Source organism: Tachyglossus aculeatus, chromosome 6, assembly GCF_015852505.1.
Source record: "Tachyglossus aculeatus isolate mTacAcu1 chromosome 6, mTacAcu1.pri, whole genome shotgun sequence".
Classification (NCBI taxonomy): domain Eukaryota; kingdom Metazoa; phylum Chordata; class Mammalia; order Monotremata; family Tachyglossidae; genus Tachyglossus; species Tachyglossus aculeatus.
In genome coordinates this window covers 49,973,999-49,987,673 of record NC_052071.1, presented here as the reverse complement: position 1 = coordinate 49,987,673, position 13,675 = coordinate 49,973,999, and positions in this window count along the sequence as shown.

The window sequence follows — 13,675 nt, the reverse complement described above, 5'->3', positions numbered from 1 at the left end:
AAACACAGGTCCTGAGGAGAAACAGTATAGAACAAAGAAACTCCCCAAGAAGAAAGGGGCATCCCTGTCTGGTGGCCATTGCTGTCATTTCTCCTATCACGCACAAGCAGAAGAGGTTATTCCCAATTCCCTGGACTATCAAATCCTTAACCTCTCTGCTGCCCAAGACTATTTGGGTCTAATTAGCGTAATCCTATTACCAGAAAAAAGCCTCCCCCAATTGTGATAATGTGGCTTCTCAGCTCTTGTTCATGGTTTCCTCATTACAAGATATCTCAACTATAGGAAATGATTCCATTGACTAAAATTCCTTGTGGAACATCCTATCCAACATAGCCTCTCATTGGCCCCCTATCAATATCACTTTGTGAAATGAAAGATTACTCTCCACCATGAAGTAAGTAGAGACTGGAACTCCTTCCTATAGACTAGCATTCAATTTCCAACTGGGTAAAGCCCCCTAGGCTCTTTCAGAGGGTTTGAAAGATCCCTGGGTGTCATCTCTTTCCCTAATGTTATTTCCTTTCATCACAGGACTTCTGCCAGATGATGATGGTCACTACAAGCCTTTTCTTTTCTACCTCTTCTTTTCTAATCCAGGCTTGTCGGAGCAAGCTGGAAAAGCAAAAGCAGGAACACTATGTGAATTAAATGTCCATATTAAATTACTATTATTTTTGAGGGTGAAAACTTATCCAAGGACAAATGAGGAAGAAGCAACAAAAATACCAACTGGTGGATTTTGTTAGTTAACACTGATCCTGACTCCAGCAGCAAGCTGGAGACATATTTGTTTGAACTCATATAAACAGATTCCAGTACATCCGTCCCTCTCCACAAGTTGCCTGCCAGTGGTCTAGACAGGGAACATTGCTTCCTGGCCATTATTTGTCTGGACAGAAGACAAGCGATGAGTGTCCAAGAAGTTGACCAGCATTTTCCAAATGTCACCTTTCCCACCTTATTTTGCGCTTGAGATCCTCCAATCTTAATTACTGAAAAATGAAATGTGGAAAGGAGATGGCTTGCTTTAGGGTATGATCCTCGGCTTCAAAACTATTTAAAAAGAGCATTAACTGTGGCCCACACAGTTGGGCTTCATTGCCTGGGAAAGTCCCATTACACAGTGGAAGGTTCAAAACATCCTGTAGCCTTGAGTGGGCCAAACTGAAGCACTTGATTTAGGTAGCAAAGCTTAGGAAGAAACATGACACATTCTTTTTTTTTTAAATAGTATTTGTATTTGCCTATTACAACCCAGCCATCTCACTTTGCTTCTCTAATGTCATCCAAGTCACTATCACCTCAATCTCATCTATCTCACTGCTAACCTCTCACCCTCATCCTGCCTCTGGCCTGGAATACCCTCCCTCTTCATATCCAACAGGTGATCACTCTCCCCACCTTCAGTTCAAAGCCTAATTGAAGGTGCATCTCATGAGGCCTTTCCTGATTTGGACCTCATTCCATTCTCCTCCACAGCTTCTGTGTTGTCCTTGCACTTGGATTTGCTCCCTTTAAACACCCCTTACTCAGTATCACAGCACTTGTGCATATATCCGCAATTTCTTTATTTCTATTAATGTCGGTATCCCCGCCTAGACTGTAAACTCAGAATGGCAGGGAACTTGTCTGCTAACTCTGTTACACTGTACTCTCCTAAGTGCCTAGTACTCCGCCACTTAGCTGTGTGACTTTGGGCAAATCACTTAACTTCTCTGTGCCTCGGTTACCTCATCTGTAAAATGGGGATTCAGACTGTAAGCCCCATGTGGCACAACCTGATCACCTTGTAAACTCCCCAGTGCTTAGAACAGTGCTTTGCACATAGTAAGCGCTTAATAAATGCCATCGTTATTATTAGTAGTAATAGCAGTACAGTGCTCTGCACACAGTAAGCAGTCAGTAAATATGATTGATTGAATGATTGAGCACTTACTGTGTTCCAGATACTGACTAAGCACTGATTCCAAGAGTGGATTCAGTAGGGTTTTTTTATTTATAATGCAGCTCTCTCATAGATTGTAAGCTTCTCGAAGGCAGGGATCATCTCTCCTTACTCTGTTGATCTCTTCCAAGTGCTGAGGATAGTTCTCTGCACAGAATAAGCTCTCGATAAAAACTTTTGACTGATAGATCAATTCACGGATTTCTTTTTAGGGCCCTATAAAAGATGAAAAGTAGCCTCATTGTAAGCTGCATACATTTCTTTCAGAATAAACAAGGGAGAAATATTACGGGGGACAAGGAAGATCTATCAATCAATATTATTTAATGAGTACCTATTATATTTTTACCACTGTACTAAGCACTTGGGCGAGTGCAATAGAAAAAAATCTCATCAATAGCAAGAGCATACATAAATAGGTATCTTTCCTATTTGAAGATCCCACTAATGTTAACATTCACCAATGAGTGTACATGAAAAAGCCAATGTGGGGAATTTACAGTCCTGGCCATATTTTGCACACAAAAAAGGATCTCCCTGGTTGGATTATCAAGTCCAGAGTGCCTGGTCCTATTTTTTCTAAGTAGCTTGGGCAGAACCAATTGTTCTATTTGGAAACATGATAAAAATGATGGCGTTCTTCAGGAACCCAGTTCTCCACTCACCTGGAAGGAAAAGCAAACACATGATTTTCTCCAGAAGGAGAAAATTATTTTTTCTTGCCCCTGTTTATTGGGGGGCTCTGCCTGATGGAATCCCATCTGCATGGACCTCCCCCTCACTTGGAGTTAGTGTTCCTGAAAAATCCATTACAGAATTTTAAAAAGACTCTTTCATGTGCTTCTTTGGAAGTTAACTAATAGCTCCCCCAAAAGCAATATTCTTAGAGGTCTGCGTAGTTCACCACATCATTAAATGTGCTCTAGGACTCCCAAATATGGAAAAAATACCGTGCTTCATTCTCCCTCCTCTTTCCCAAGTGATCTTTCATCTCTGTTTTCCCCTCTACATCTCCTTCTTCAAAGAGTACACCTCCATGGAGGTGGATGGTTCTCTTTAATATGTAGAACACCCTCCCAGGCCCTGCTCCATTCCCTGGTATTCACCACCTCATTTCATTTTAACCAGTCAATCCATCAATGGTATTTATTGAGTGCATATTTTGTGTGCAGAGAACTTTATGAGACACTTGGGCGAGTAAAACCTAGTTGGAAGACATGAGTCCTGGACTCAAGGAGTTTATGGTCCAGCCTGAAAATAATATTGATGGAATGTGTTAAGCATTTGTTGTACGCCAAATGGGCTAACGTTACTAATGACCAGCTTCTGAGTACTGCCTTTTCGGCTTTGCTCTATGCCATCCTTTACCTACACAATCATTTCCCTCTTTTCAGCTCTCGGCTTTCAAAACATTTGGGGGAAAATTCCAATTTGTCCATGTGCCACTGTGGCAACTCCAGTCCACACAGCAACTATAATCTGGAAAATTTAGGTAGGAATGGCCTGCATAATTATGATAATAACACTAATAATAATGGTACTTGTTAAGCACATACTCTGTGCCAAGCACTGTTCTAAGCACTGGAGCACTGGACACAGTCCCTGTCCTAGTCCTATGTGAGGCTCACACTCTTAATCTCCATTTTTACAGATGAGGTAACTGAGGCCCAGAGAACTTAAGTGACTTGCCCAAGGTCACACAGCAGACATGTATGCAGTGCTTGAATTAGAACCCAGTTCCTTATGATTCTCAGGCTCATGCTCTATCTAGTAAGCCACATTGCATCTACCAGAACTCCTCGAGTAATATCGGAGTGAGATGTTTTGTGTGCATTAACTGGATAAATGCTTCTCTTCCAGCAGAACTCCCCACCTAGTCTTGCTGTGGAACGAGAGTCTTTCCTTCTTCTCTCCTAATCTCTTCAGCACGTCTTCCCCCAATTACCCTTCTTTTCTCTCTACTCTCCACTCCTAGGTCAACTCATCAGACCCTGTGCTTTTACAGTAATGACTGTACCTAAATGGAGTAATAGCTTCCATTTTTATCCCAGTGTTTCTACATTGCAGCTTGCATCAAACCTTGAGATCCTTCAGAGCAGCTCAATTCTGCCTTCTCTCTCTCTCTCTTGCTCACTTCCCCTCAATTATTTTAACTGTTTTCATGTCCTAAAGACTGTTGCCACCTAATCCTGTGCTACTAGAGTTGCCCTACTTTATCTCTGTAAAGTCCCTTCTTTTCTGCACCTTTTCCAAACACATTCCACTTGCTGGCTTTCCCGCTTCCTCTCTCAGGTAGCTCATCTGGTCTCAAGGCATCAACTGCCTCCTCTATAAAGATGACTCCCTAATCTACTTCTCTAAATGTTATCTCTCAGAATCTACAGTCCCCCATATCTTCATGCCTCAAAACAACTCCATTTGATGAGGAAGTAGCTTTCATCCTTTCAAGTATATTTATTGAGCCCTTACCTGTGGGCAGGGCACTGCACTAAGCACTTGGGAGAGGACGGTATAACAATAAACAGATATATTCCCTGCCTACAATGAGTTTCCAGTCTATAGGGGAGACAAGCATTAATATAAATAAATTACAGATAGGTAAATAAATTCTGTGGAGCTGTGAGGGGGGATGTAAAGAGAGGATGACCCAGAAAAGAGTGGGAGAAGAGGAAAGGAGGCTTTAGTCAGGGAAGGCCTCTTGGAGGAAACTAGCATGGCCTACTCAAAATATTCTGGGCCTGGGAGTTAGAAGGATCTGGGTTCTAATCCTGGCTCTGCCACTTGTCTGTCGTGTGACCTTCGGCAAATCACTTAACTGCTCTGTGCCTGGATTAACACTGTAAGCCCCATTTGAGACATGGATTGAATCCAACCTGATAATCTTGTATCTGTCCCAAGGCTTAGAACACTGCCTGGTACATAGTAAGTGCATAATAACAATAATAATAATAATAATAATAATAATAATAATAATAATAATAATAATAATGGTATTTGTTAAGTGCTTACTATGTGCAAAACACTGTTCTAAGCGCTGAGGAGGTTACAAGGTGATCAGGCTGTCCCACGGGGGGCTCACAGTTTTAATCCCCATTTTACAGATGAGGTAACTGAAGCACAGAGAAGTTAAGTGACTTGCTCAAAGTCACACAGCTGACAGTTGGCGGAGCCGGGATTTGAACCCTTGACCTCTGACCCCAAAGCCCATGCTCTTTCCACTGAGCCAAGCTGTGTCTCGTGCTTCTGCTGCATAACAAACACCATTAAAAAAAGTGGCAGGGCTGGAATTGGAACCCAGGTCCTTCCCAACTCCCAGACCCATGCTCTATCCACTAAGCCACCCTGCTTCTCTTGTCCCCAACTAAGGCCTCAGTGTGCTAGGTCAGCAAGGACCCAATTATCACAAAAGGATATGGGAATGACTCTAATGTCTGGCATCCTACTGAGAAGTGCAACTCATCATCAGGCCACTTTGGAAATCCTACCTCATCCAGGAAGCTTATCCTGATTTTACCCCCATAATAATAACTGTAGCATTTGCGAAGCACCTACTATGTTCCAAACTGTGCTAAGTGCTGAGGTAGAAAATCATCAGTCAGTCAATCATATTTATTGAGCACTTACCTTGTGCCAAAGGTAGAAGGAGGCAGAAGGAGATGGAGCCTGGAGAAGGGGGTGATGGACAGTGTCAAGGGCAGCTGAGAGGTGGAGGAGGATTAGGATGAGAAGAGGCCATTGGATTTGGAAAGTAAGAAATCATCTGTGACCTCTGAGAGGGCAGTTTCTGTGGAATGATGGGGGTGGAAGCCAGAGTGGAGGGGGTCAAGGAGAATTGGAGGAGAGGAACTTTAGACAGCTGGTCTAGACACACACGATCATCGGATCAGAAACAGTCCATGTCCCACATGGGCCACAGAGCCTGAGAGGGCATTCTCATTTTACAGATGAGAAAACTGAAGCCCAGAGAAGTTAAATGACTTGACAAAGATCTCACAGCCGGCAAGTCTCGGAATTGGGATTAGAACCCATATCGACCTTTAGCATTTAGGAATACAGAGTGATGCTCAACAGTCATGTATATAATGATTTGTGTACACTTTTTATTTATTCCCTTATCTATCTTTCCATTCACTTGATATTACTAGTGTATCTTTGTTATTCATGCTGCTCCCACTATCTGGAGACATTTGTGTCAGGCTCTGTTCTCTTGTGGGAAGAGATGGTGTATATTACTTAATAATAATAATGATGGTATTTGTTTAGCGCTTACTATGTGCAAAACACTGTTCTAAGCGCTGGGGAGGTTACCAGGTGATCAGGTTGTCCCACAGTGGGCTCACAGTTTTAATCCCCATTTTACAGATGAGGGAACTGAGGCCCAGAGAAGTTAAGTGACTTGCCCAAAGTCACACAGCTGACGGTGGAGCCGGGATTTGAACCCATGACCTCTGACTCCAAAGCCCGTGCTCTTTCCACTGAGCCCTGCTACTTCTATTGTACTCTCCCAAATGTTCAGTACTGTGCTCTACACACAGAAAGCTCTCAATAAATACTACTGATTGATCGCTTGACTCCTATCTGAGTCGGGATGACTGTTCACCAGGGAGTTGTTCGTGGGAATAATCCCTTCTTCAATGTCATGCTTCCTTGGGAATGGTGAATTTTCTATTTGAACTACATGAGCCTCAAGTCCTCATTAGCAAAAGCACACGGAAAATGTGTTCTCTGGCTGTTTCCGTATGTGCACATATTTAAACGCTCACCACCCATAGGTCACAGGTGCGCATTTTGTAGCGTGTAAAATTAAGGTTCTGCCACAGCTTTAATGGTGTGTGATGAGATTCACTGGGGGATGACGGGAGACAACAAGATTACCGTTAAAATATTCCTATTTGGAGAGGAAAGAAGCATTTGTCCTTGCCTTCTCTAAGGGAGAGAGGAGATAAAATGGTTTAGTTTTCCCTCCTACCTATTTGCAGATGTGCCCACAGCTGGCCCAAATGGAAGATGGAGATGGAAACAGCAGAGGGCCCATTAAACATTCGCCTGAACATTTAACAAGTGTTTCAACTAACCTGAGGAAAGTAGGGAAGGAACCCCAGTGAAGGAGGCTGAAACCTGTGATCAGACAGACACAAACTTCAGGGACATTGAATTTCAGTCAAGTAGGGGGAAGTGGGGTGAACAGATGACAGATCTCAGGGTACCCAATCTCATTTGCTTTTCCAGTCCACCTGGTGACATGCCTTAGTTTCTTGGATTTATCACCAGAAAAAGAAGCCGCAGGACATGCTCGATAAACTCGTCTCAGGAGCAGTTCTTTATTGCATGATGTTGATGAAATTGAGCAGCAGACAAGTAGGTGAGGTCAGTGCAAATGCCCAAAGTGTTCACTCTTGCTGAGGGCCAGATCACCGTTACATTTGGAAATTGGAAGGTACAGGAGATTCCTGATCTTATGCCCCCAAAGAGCTCAGTCTTCATCCTGGCTGCCGCTTGCAGTGGCTGCATGCTCTGTGGGGAGATTTTACCTTTGGAGATATTACTCCCTTCTCTGCACTGCTATGCTTAACTAGCATGCAGCTAATTAAGAGGGTAACCACAAATAGATCTCAATTTCCTAGGTTCTTGGAATCCCCCCACCAATCCCAGCCACATGTTCTGAATTTTTATGCTTTACTGGGATTCTCCTTAAAGGGCACATTCCTCTGAACTAAATAAAAGATGCATCACATGATAACTACAAACACAGAACGTAGCACATAGCAATTTGAGTAACAGGAACCCAGGTTTTAAAAAACATTAGGAACTTACAAGGTGGTAATTATTTTGCATGAAAGAAAGAGAGCGAAGATATTCTCGTATTATCAGTTTTGTGTTGCTGCAAGCATAGTTTGTACAACTCCCACCTGCTGTAATATTGTTATTCTACTGCTCTCCTGTTTCGCCTGATTTTTTTCCCTTCGCATAATTATCTCATAGTATCCTGTGTTCTATCTCTTTGCTCTTTCTTGCATGCAGAACATGTTTCCTGCAATCTGTTCTCTTTTTCCCGAGTGTCTTTCTTAAGGAAATCAGTTTACATTGACACCGAGCAGACAGTAGAGGAGTCCTGCTGAGTGCCCTCACCGTAACCTGATTTCCTTCCTATCTGTTCCATGGGAAATGGCTACCTGCAGTGTTTAAACACACTTTTAGACTGCTGATTCAGAACTAAACAACTTAAAAAGCAGACTGAAATGGGATTTGTAGGATCGCTTTGGAACGCTCGAGCTTTGGCTGGAAGCGTTTTCCAACAGCACTCGTCACAGTTATTGCAGAGTGATGGGAAACTTTGGAAAAGAGGAATATAATTCTCTTTTGTCCCAGTTTTAATGATGGTATTTGTTAAGTGCTTACTATGTGTCAGGCATTGTACTCAGCACTGGGAAGGATACAAGCAAATCAAGTTGGACACAGTCTCTATCCCACAGGGGCTCACAGTCTCAATCCCCATTTTACGGAACAGGTAAATGAGGTACAGAGAAGTGAAGTGACTTTCCCAAGGTCACACAGCAGGCAACTGGTGGGGCCAGGATTAGAACCCATGACCTTCTGACTCCGAAAGACCGTACTCTCTATAGTACAGTGCTCTGCACACAGTAAGCGCTCAATAAATATGATTGATTGATTGATCCACTAGACCATGCTGCTCCTCACACATGCTATTGCCACGCATGGCCCATGAAGGACATGCACTACCATGCATGTATGCTTATTTTTCAAACTAATTTCCCCTTGTTCACACACAGATGCCTTTCTGAGCCATCCAATGCTAAAAGATTTTTACACCTAAATGCATTTCTACAGGAGCATACTTCTGTATGGAAACAAGAGCTATTGAATGTGGTAATCTGATCCAGGCTGCTCAAAGACTTGGTTGTGATTTGTGCCCAAACTCATCATTCCAAGAGCGGTAGTCAGTGATGTACATTTAATACATTTCAAGGTGTAAGGCATCTCTTAAGCACCATAGCCGAGTACTGCCAAACTAGATCATAAGCTCCGTACAGTGCTCTGCACGCAGTAAGTGCTCAAAAAATACCATTGACTTTAATGGTATTTGTTAAGTACGTACTTTATGTCAAGCACTGTTCTAAATGCTGGGTTTGATACAAGTCTATCAAACTGAGTACCAACAGGGCTCACAGTCTAAGTAGGTGGGAGTAAGATTTAATCTTCATTTTTCAGTTGAAGAAACTGAGGCACAAAAAAGTTAAGTGATTTGCTCAAGGGGGTTCTAAGCCCAGCTCTGTAACTTGTCTGCTGTATGATCTTGGGTATGTAGGGGAAGGGGAATAGTAGGGATAAGACATCAAGCTGCTCTTGATATACTTTCCTATTCTGCTATCAAGACCTGGGTTTTACTCCCAGCTCTGCCACTTGTCAGCTGTGTGACCTTGAGCGACTCCCTTCACTTCTTTGTGCCTCAGTTACCTCATCTCTAAAATGATGATTGAGACTGTGAACCCCATGTGGGACAGGGACTGTGTCCAACCTGATATGCTTGTATCCACCCCAGCACTTAGTACAGTGCCTGGCACATGGTAAGCACTTAACAAATACCACAATTATTATTATTATTATTAGTAGTAGTAGTAGTATAAGCCAGTCACTTCTATGATCTAAATGAAAATAGTGATTGGAGACCACACATCTGTACTGTACATCAAATTACCAACAAAGCCTGGAAATGCGGGAGGGAGGAGTTGCCTGTGAGGTAATATGATGATGATGATGATGATGGCATTTATTAAGCGCTTACTATGTGCAAAGCACTGTTCTAAGCGCTGGGGAGGTTACAAGGTGATCAGGTTGTCCCACGAGGGGCTCAAAGTCTTCATCCCCATTTTACAGATGAGGTAACTGAGGCTCAGAGAAGTTAAGTGACTTGCCCAAGGTCACACAGCAGACTTGTGGTGGAGCCAGAATTCGAACCCATGACCTCTGACTCCAAAGCCCAGGCTCTTTCCACTGAGCCACGCCGCTTCTCAATATGGGCACCAGACTCAGAGCAGGGCTTTGAGGAGGAATTCATTCATTCATTCATTCATTCATTCAATCATATTTATTGAGCGCTTACTGTGTGCAGAGCACTGTACTAAATGCTTGGACAGTACAATTCAGCAAGAGAGACAATTCCTATAATAATAATAATAATAATAATAATAGTATTTGTTGAGCACTTATTATGTGCCAAACACTGTTCTAAGCACTGGGGGAGATAGGTTGCCCCACGTGGGGCTCACAGTTTTAATCCCCATTTTACAGATGAGGTAACTGAGGCCCAAAGAAGTTAAGTGACCTGCCCAAAGTCACACAGCTGGTAAGCGGCGGAGTTAGGATTAGAACCCACAACCTCTGACTCCAAAGCCTGGGCTCTTTCCGCTAAGCCATGCCCTACCCAACAATGGGCTCACAGTCTAGGAGGGGGGAGACAGACAAAACAAACAAGTAGACAGGCATCAATAGCATCAATATAAGAGACTGATTAGAGAAGCAGCATGGCTCAGTGGAAAGAGAATGGGCTTTGGAGTCAGAGGTCATGGGTTCAAATCTCGGTTCCGCCAACTGTCAGCTGTGTGACCGGGCAAATCACTTAACTTCTCTGGGCCTCAGTTCCCTCATCTGTAAAATGGGGATTAAGACTGTGAGCCCCCCATGGGACAACCTGATCACCCTGTAACCTCCCCAGCGCTTAGAACAGTGTTTTGCACATAGTAAGCACTTAATAAATGCCATTATTATTATTATATATACACATCATTAATAAAATAGAATAATAAATATGTACAAATCTACACAAGTGCTGTGGGCAGGGAGGGGGGTAGGGCAGAGGCAGGGATTCGGGGCGACTGAGACGGGAGGAGGAGCAGAGGAAAAGGGGGGGGCTCAGTCTGGGAAGGCCTCCTAGAGGAGGTGAGCTTTCAGTAGGGCTTTGAAGGGGGGGATTTAATCTTCATTTTTCAGTTGAGGAAACTGAAGGGAATTGGGGAAAGTGCTTAAACTAATGTGCTTGGGAGAATGTTGATAGTGAAGGGAGCATAGAACTGGGAGACACACTTGCCTGTAGTGTGACTTCGGGCAAGCCACTTGACTGCTCTGTTTCCTCATCTGCAAAATGGGAATTCACTATTTGTTAATAATAATAATAATGACATTTATTAAGTGCTTACTATGTGCAAAGCACTGTTCTAAGTGCTGGGGAGGTTACAAGGTGATCATGTTGTCCCACATGGGGCTCACAGTCTTAATCCCCATTTTACAGATGAGGTAACTGAGGCCCAGAGAAGTTAAGTGACTTGCCCAAAGTCACCCAGCTGACAATTGGCGGAGCTGGGATTTGAACCCATGACCTCTGACTCCAAAGCCCAGGCTCTTTCCACTGAGCCACGCTGCTTCTCATGAAAGGGCTGTGAGTCCCACAAGAGAAAGGGACTGTGTCTGACCTGGTTTTCTCATACCTACCCCAGTACTTAGCACAGTGTTTATCATAGTAAATGTTTAACAGATAGCAGAAGCAACATTTTGATTATTAGGCTCTATTGGGGTTTTTATGGAAATGCCTTCAAAGGAGAACAACCTTGATGGTTTCCTTTCAAACTTACAGCCTGTTGCTGGGGCCCAGTGATTTTAGGTACAAGGCAAAAATTGTAGTATTTATAAGTGTTTATTATGTGCCAAGCATGGGGGCAAGTTCCCAAACAGGGATCACAGTCTAAGAGGAAAAATGAGCTAAGGGATCTTAGCTTAGAGAAGCAGCGTGGCTCAGTGGAAAGAGCACAAGCTTTGGAGTCAGAGGTCATGGGTTCGAATCCCAGCTCCGCCACATGTCTGCTGTGTGACCTTGGGCAAGTCACTTAACTTCTCTGAACCTCAGTTCCCTCATCTGTAAAATGGGGATGAAGACTGTGAGCCCCACGTGGGACAACCTGATCACCTTGTATCCCCCCCAGCACTTAGAACAGTGCTTTGCACATAGTAAGCACTTAATAAATGCTATTATTATTATTATTATTATTATTATTATTGTTATTATCTCCATTTTACAGATGGAGAAACTGTGACATCGATTGTTTAGCTCTCTTACCCAGGGTCATACAGAAGACCAGTGCTTTAGCAGGGATCTGAACCTTGGTCTACTGGTTACCAAGCGCATACTGTTTCCAAGATACCATGCTGTCTGAAGTCAGTGTGTCCTTCAGGAATGCCGCGATTTCACCAATTCCACTCGATGTTTCCAGATTTCAAGTTAAGGTTGGGGAAGCAGTGTGGCCTAGTCCATAGAGCACGGGCCCGGGAGTCAAAAGGACCTGGGTTCTCATCCCAACTCTGGCACTTGTCTGCTGTGTGACCTTCAGCAAATCACTTAACTTCTCTGTGCCTCGGTAACCTCAACTGTAAAATGGAGATTAGGACTTCGTGCCCCATGTGGGACTGGGACTGTGTCCAACCTGATTAGCTTGTATCTACCCCAGCACTTCAAAGAGCGCTTGACGCATAGTAAGCACTTAAAAATATTATTATCATCATTATTATTATCTTTGCAGAAGCTCCCTGGAAGGATAGACTCTTCTTGAGCATATTCCCACAGACAATGTTTCCTCCAGGAAAATCATCAAGAATTGAAGTGTAATTAAAAACAAAACCTGGAAAACCATGGCTCCTCTGAGAGTTGGTCTTTCTACTAGTAGGAGAGGAGCCTGGATGCCGGTCTGGGAGTGACAGCATGCCAGGGATCTGAAGGGAATGGGTGAGGAATTGGTTCCCTTGAAAATCCTTTTTCCTTAAGTTTAATCTGAGCCAGAGCCAGGAAAATCAAAGCAGAAATGAAGATGAGAATGTGTTATCCAAAGAGATATAGTCTTTGACACATTTTCTCATTCCATTAACTGTCTGTCAGCATCTGATGCTAATTGGACAGTTTATTAATCACAATTACAGCACTTACTGGATTTGCTCCATTGCATCTTTCAGAACACTGTGAATCTTCCAGTTTTACAAGTTATTGTATTTTAGTTGTTGCTTGAGCACAGAATACAGGCATGTCTTACAAAAAATTAACACGGTTATTCACAAACATTAAAGGTAAGTGATGAACTATCACACCTAAAAGTTCCAGGTTCAGTTCCCATGCTTTCATAAGGTAAATGGAATAGGTTCAAACGCAGCTTGAAAGATAATAAAGAACATATTGGTGCACTCTTGGTTTATGCTAAATCAAGCCAAATTTTAAATCACAAACATACACACTTTTTCATTTTTTACCATCCTTACTTTCAGTTTTTTGTTTTCTCTTTCCTTCTTGTTCACTTTAATCTTGGATTTTTGAGGGCTCACCTTTTTAGGAGAGGTTGATGTTATTGTCCGTCGTGGGATAAAGTTAAGGCTTCAAGTTGTGGGGTTGTTCATTTATGATTATAAACTTCAGGGTGAAGTTCAGAAAGTCAAATAAAGATGAATAAGCTCAGCTGCTTTCACTCTCCCTTATTTGTATTTACTTGAAGCCTAATTCCACCTATTCTTGTTAAGTAAAACGTAAATATTCTGAATGCTATCATGATTTTTTAAAAGAAACTTAAAGGAAAGGTGAGATGCTAACGAGAGGTGCCCCAGTGTGAGATTTTAGGAGAAATGATTAATGAAAAGCAGGATATTAACTGTCAACCAGATCTTGACAATCAGATC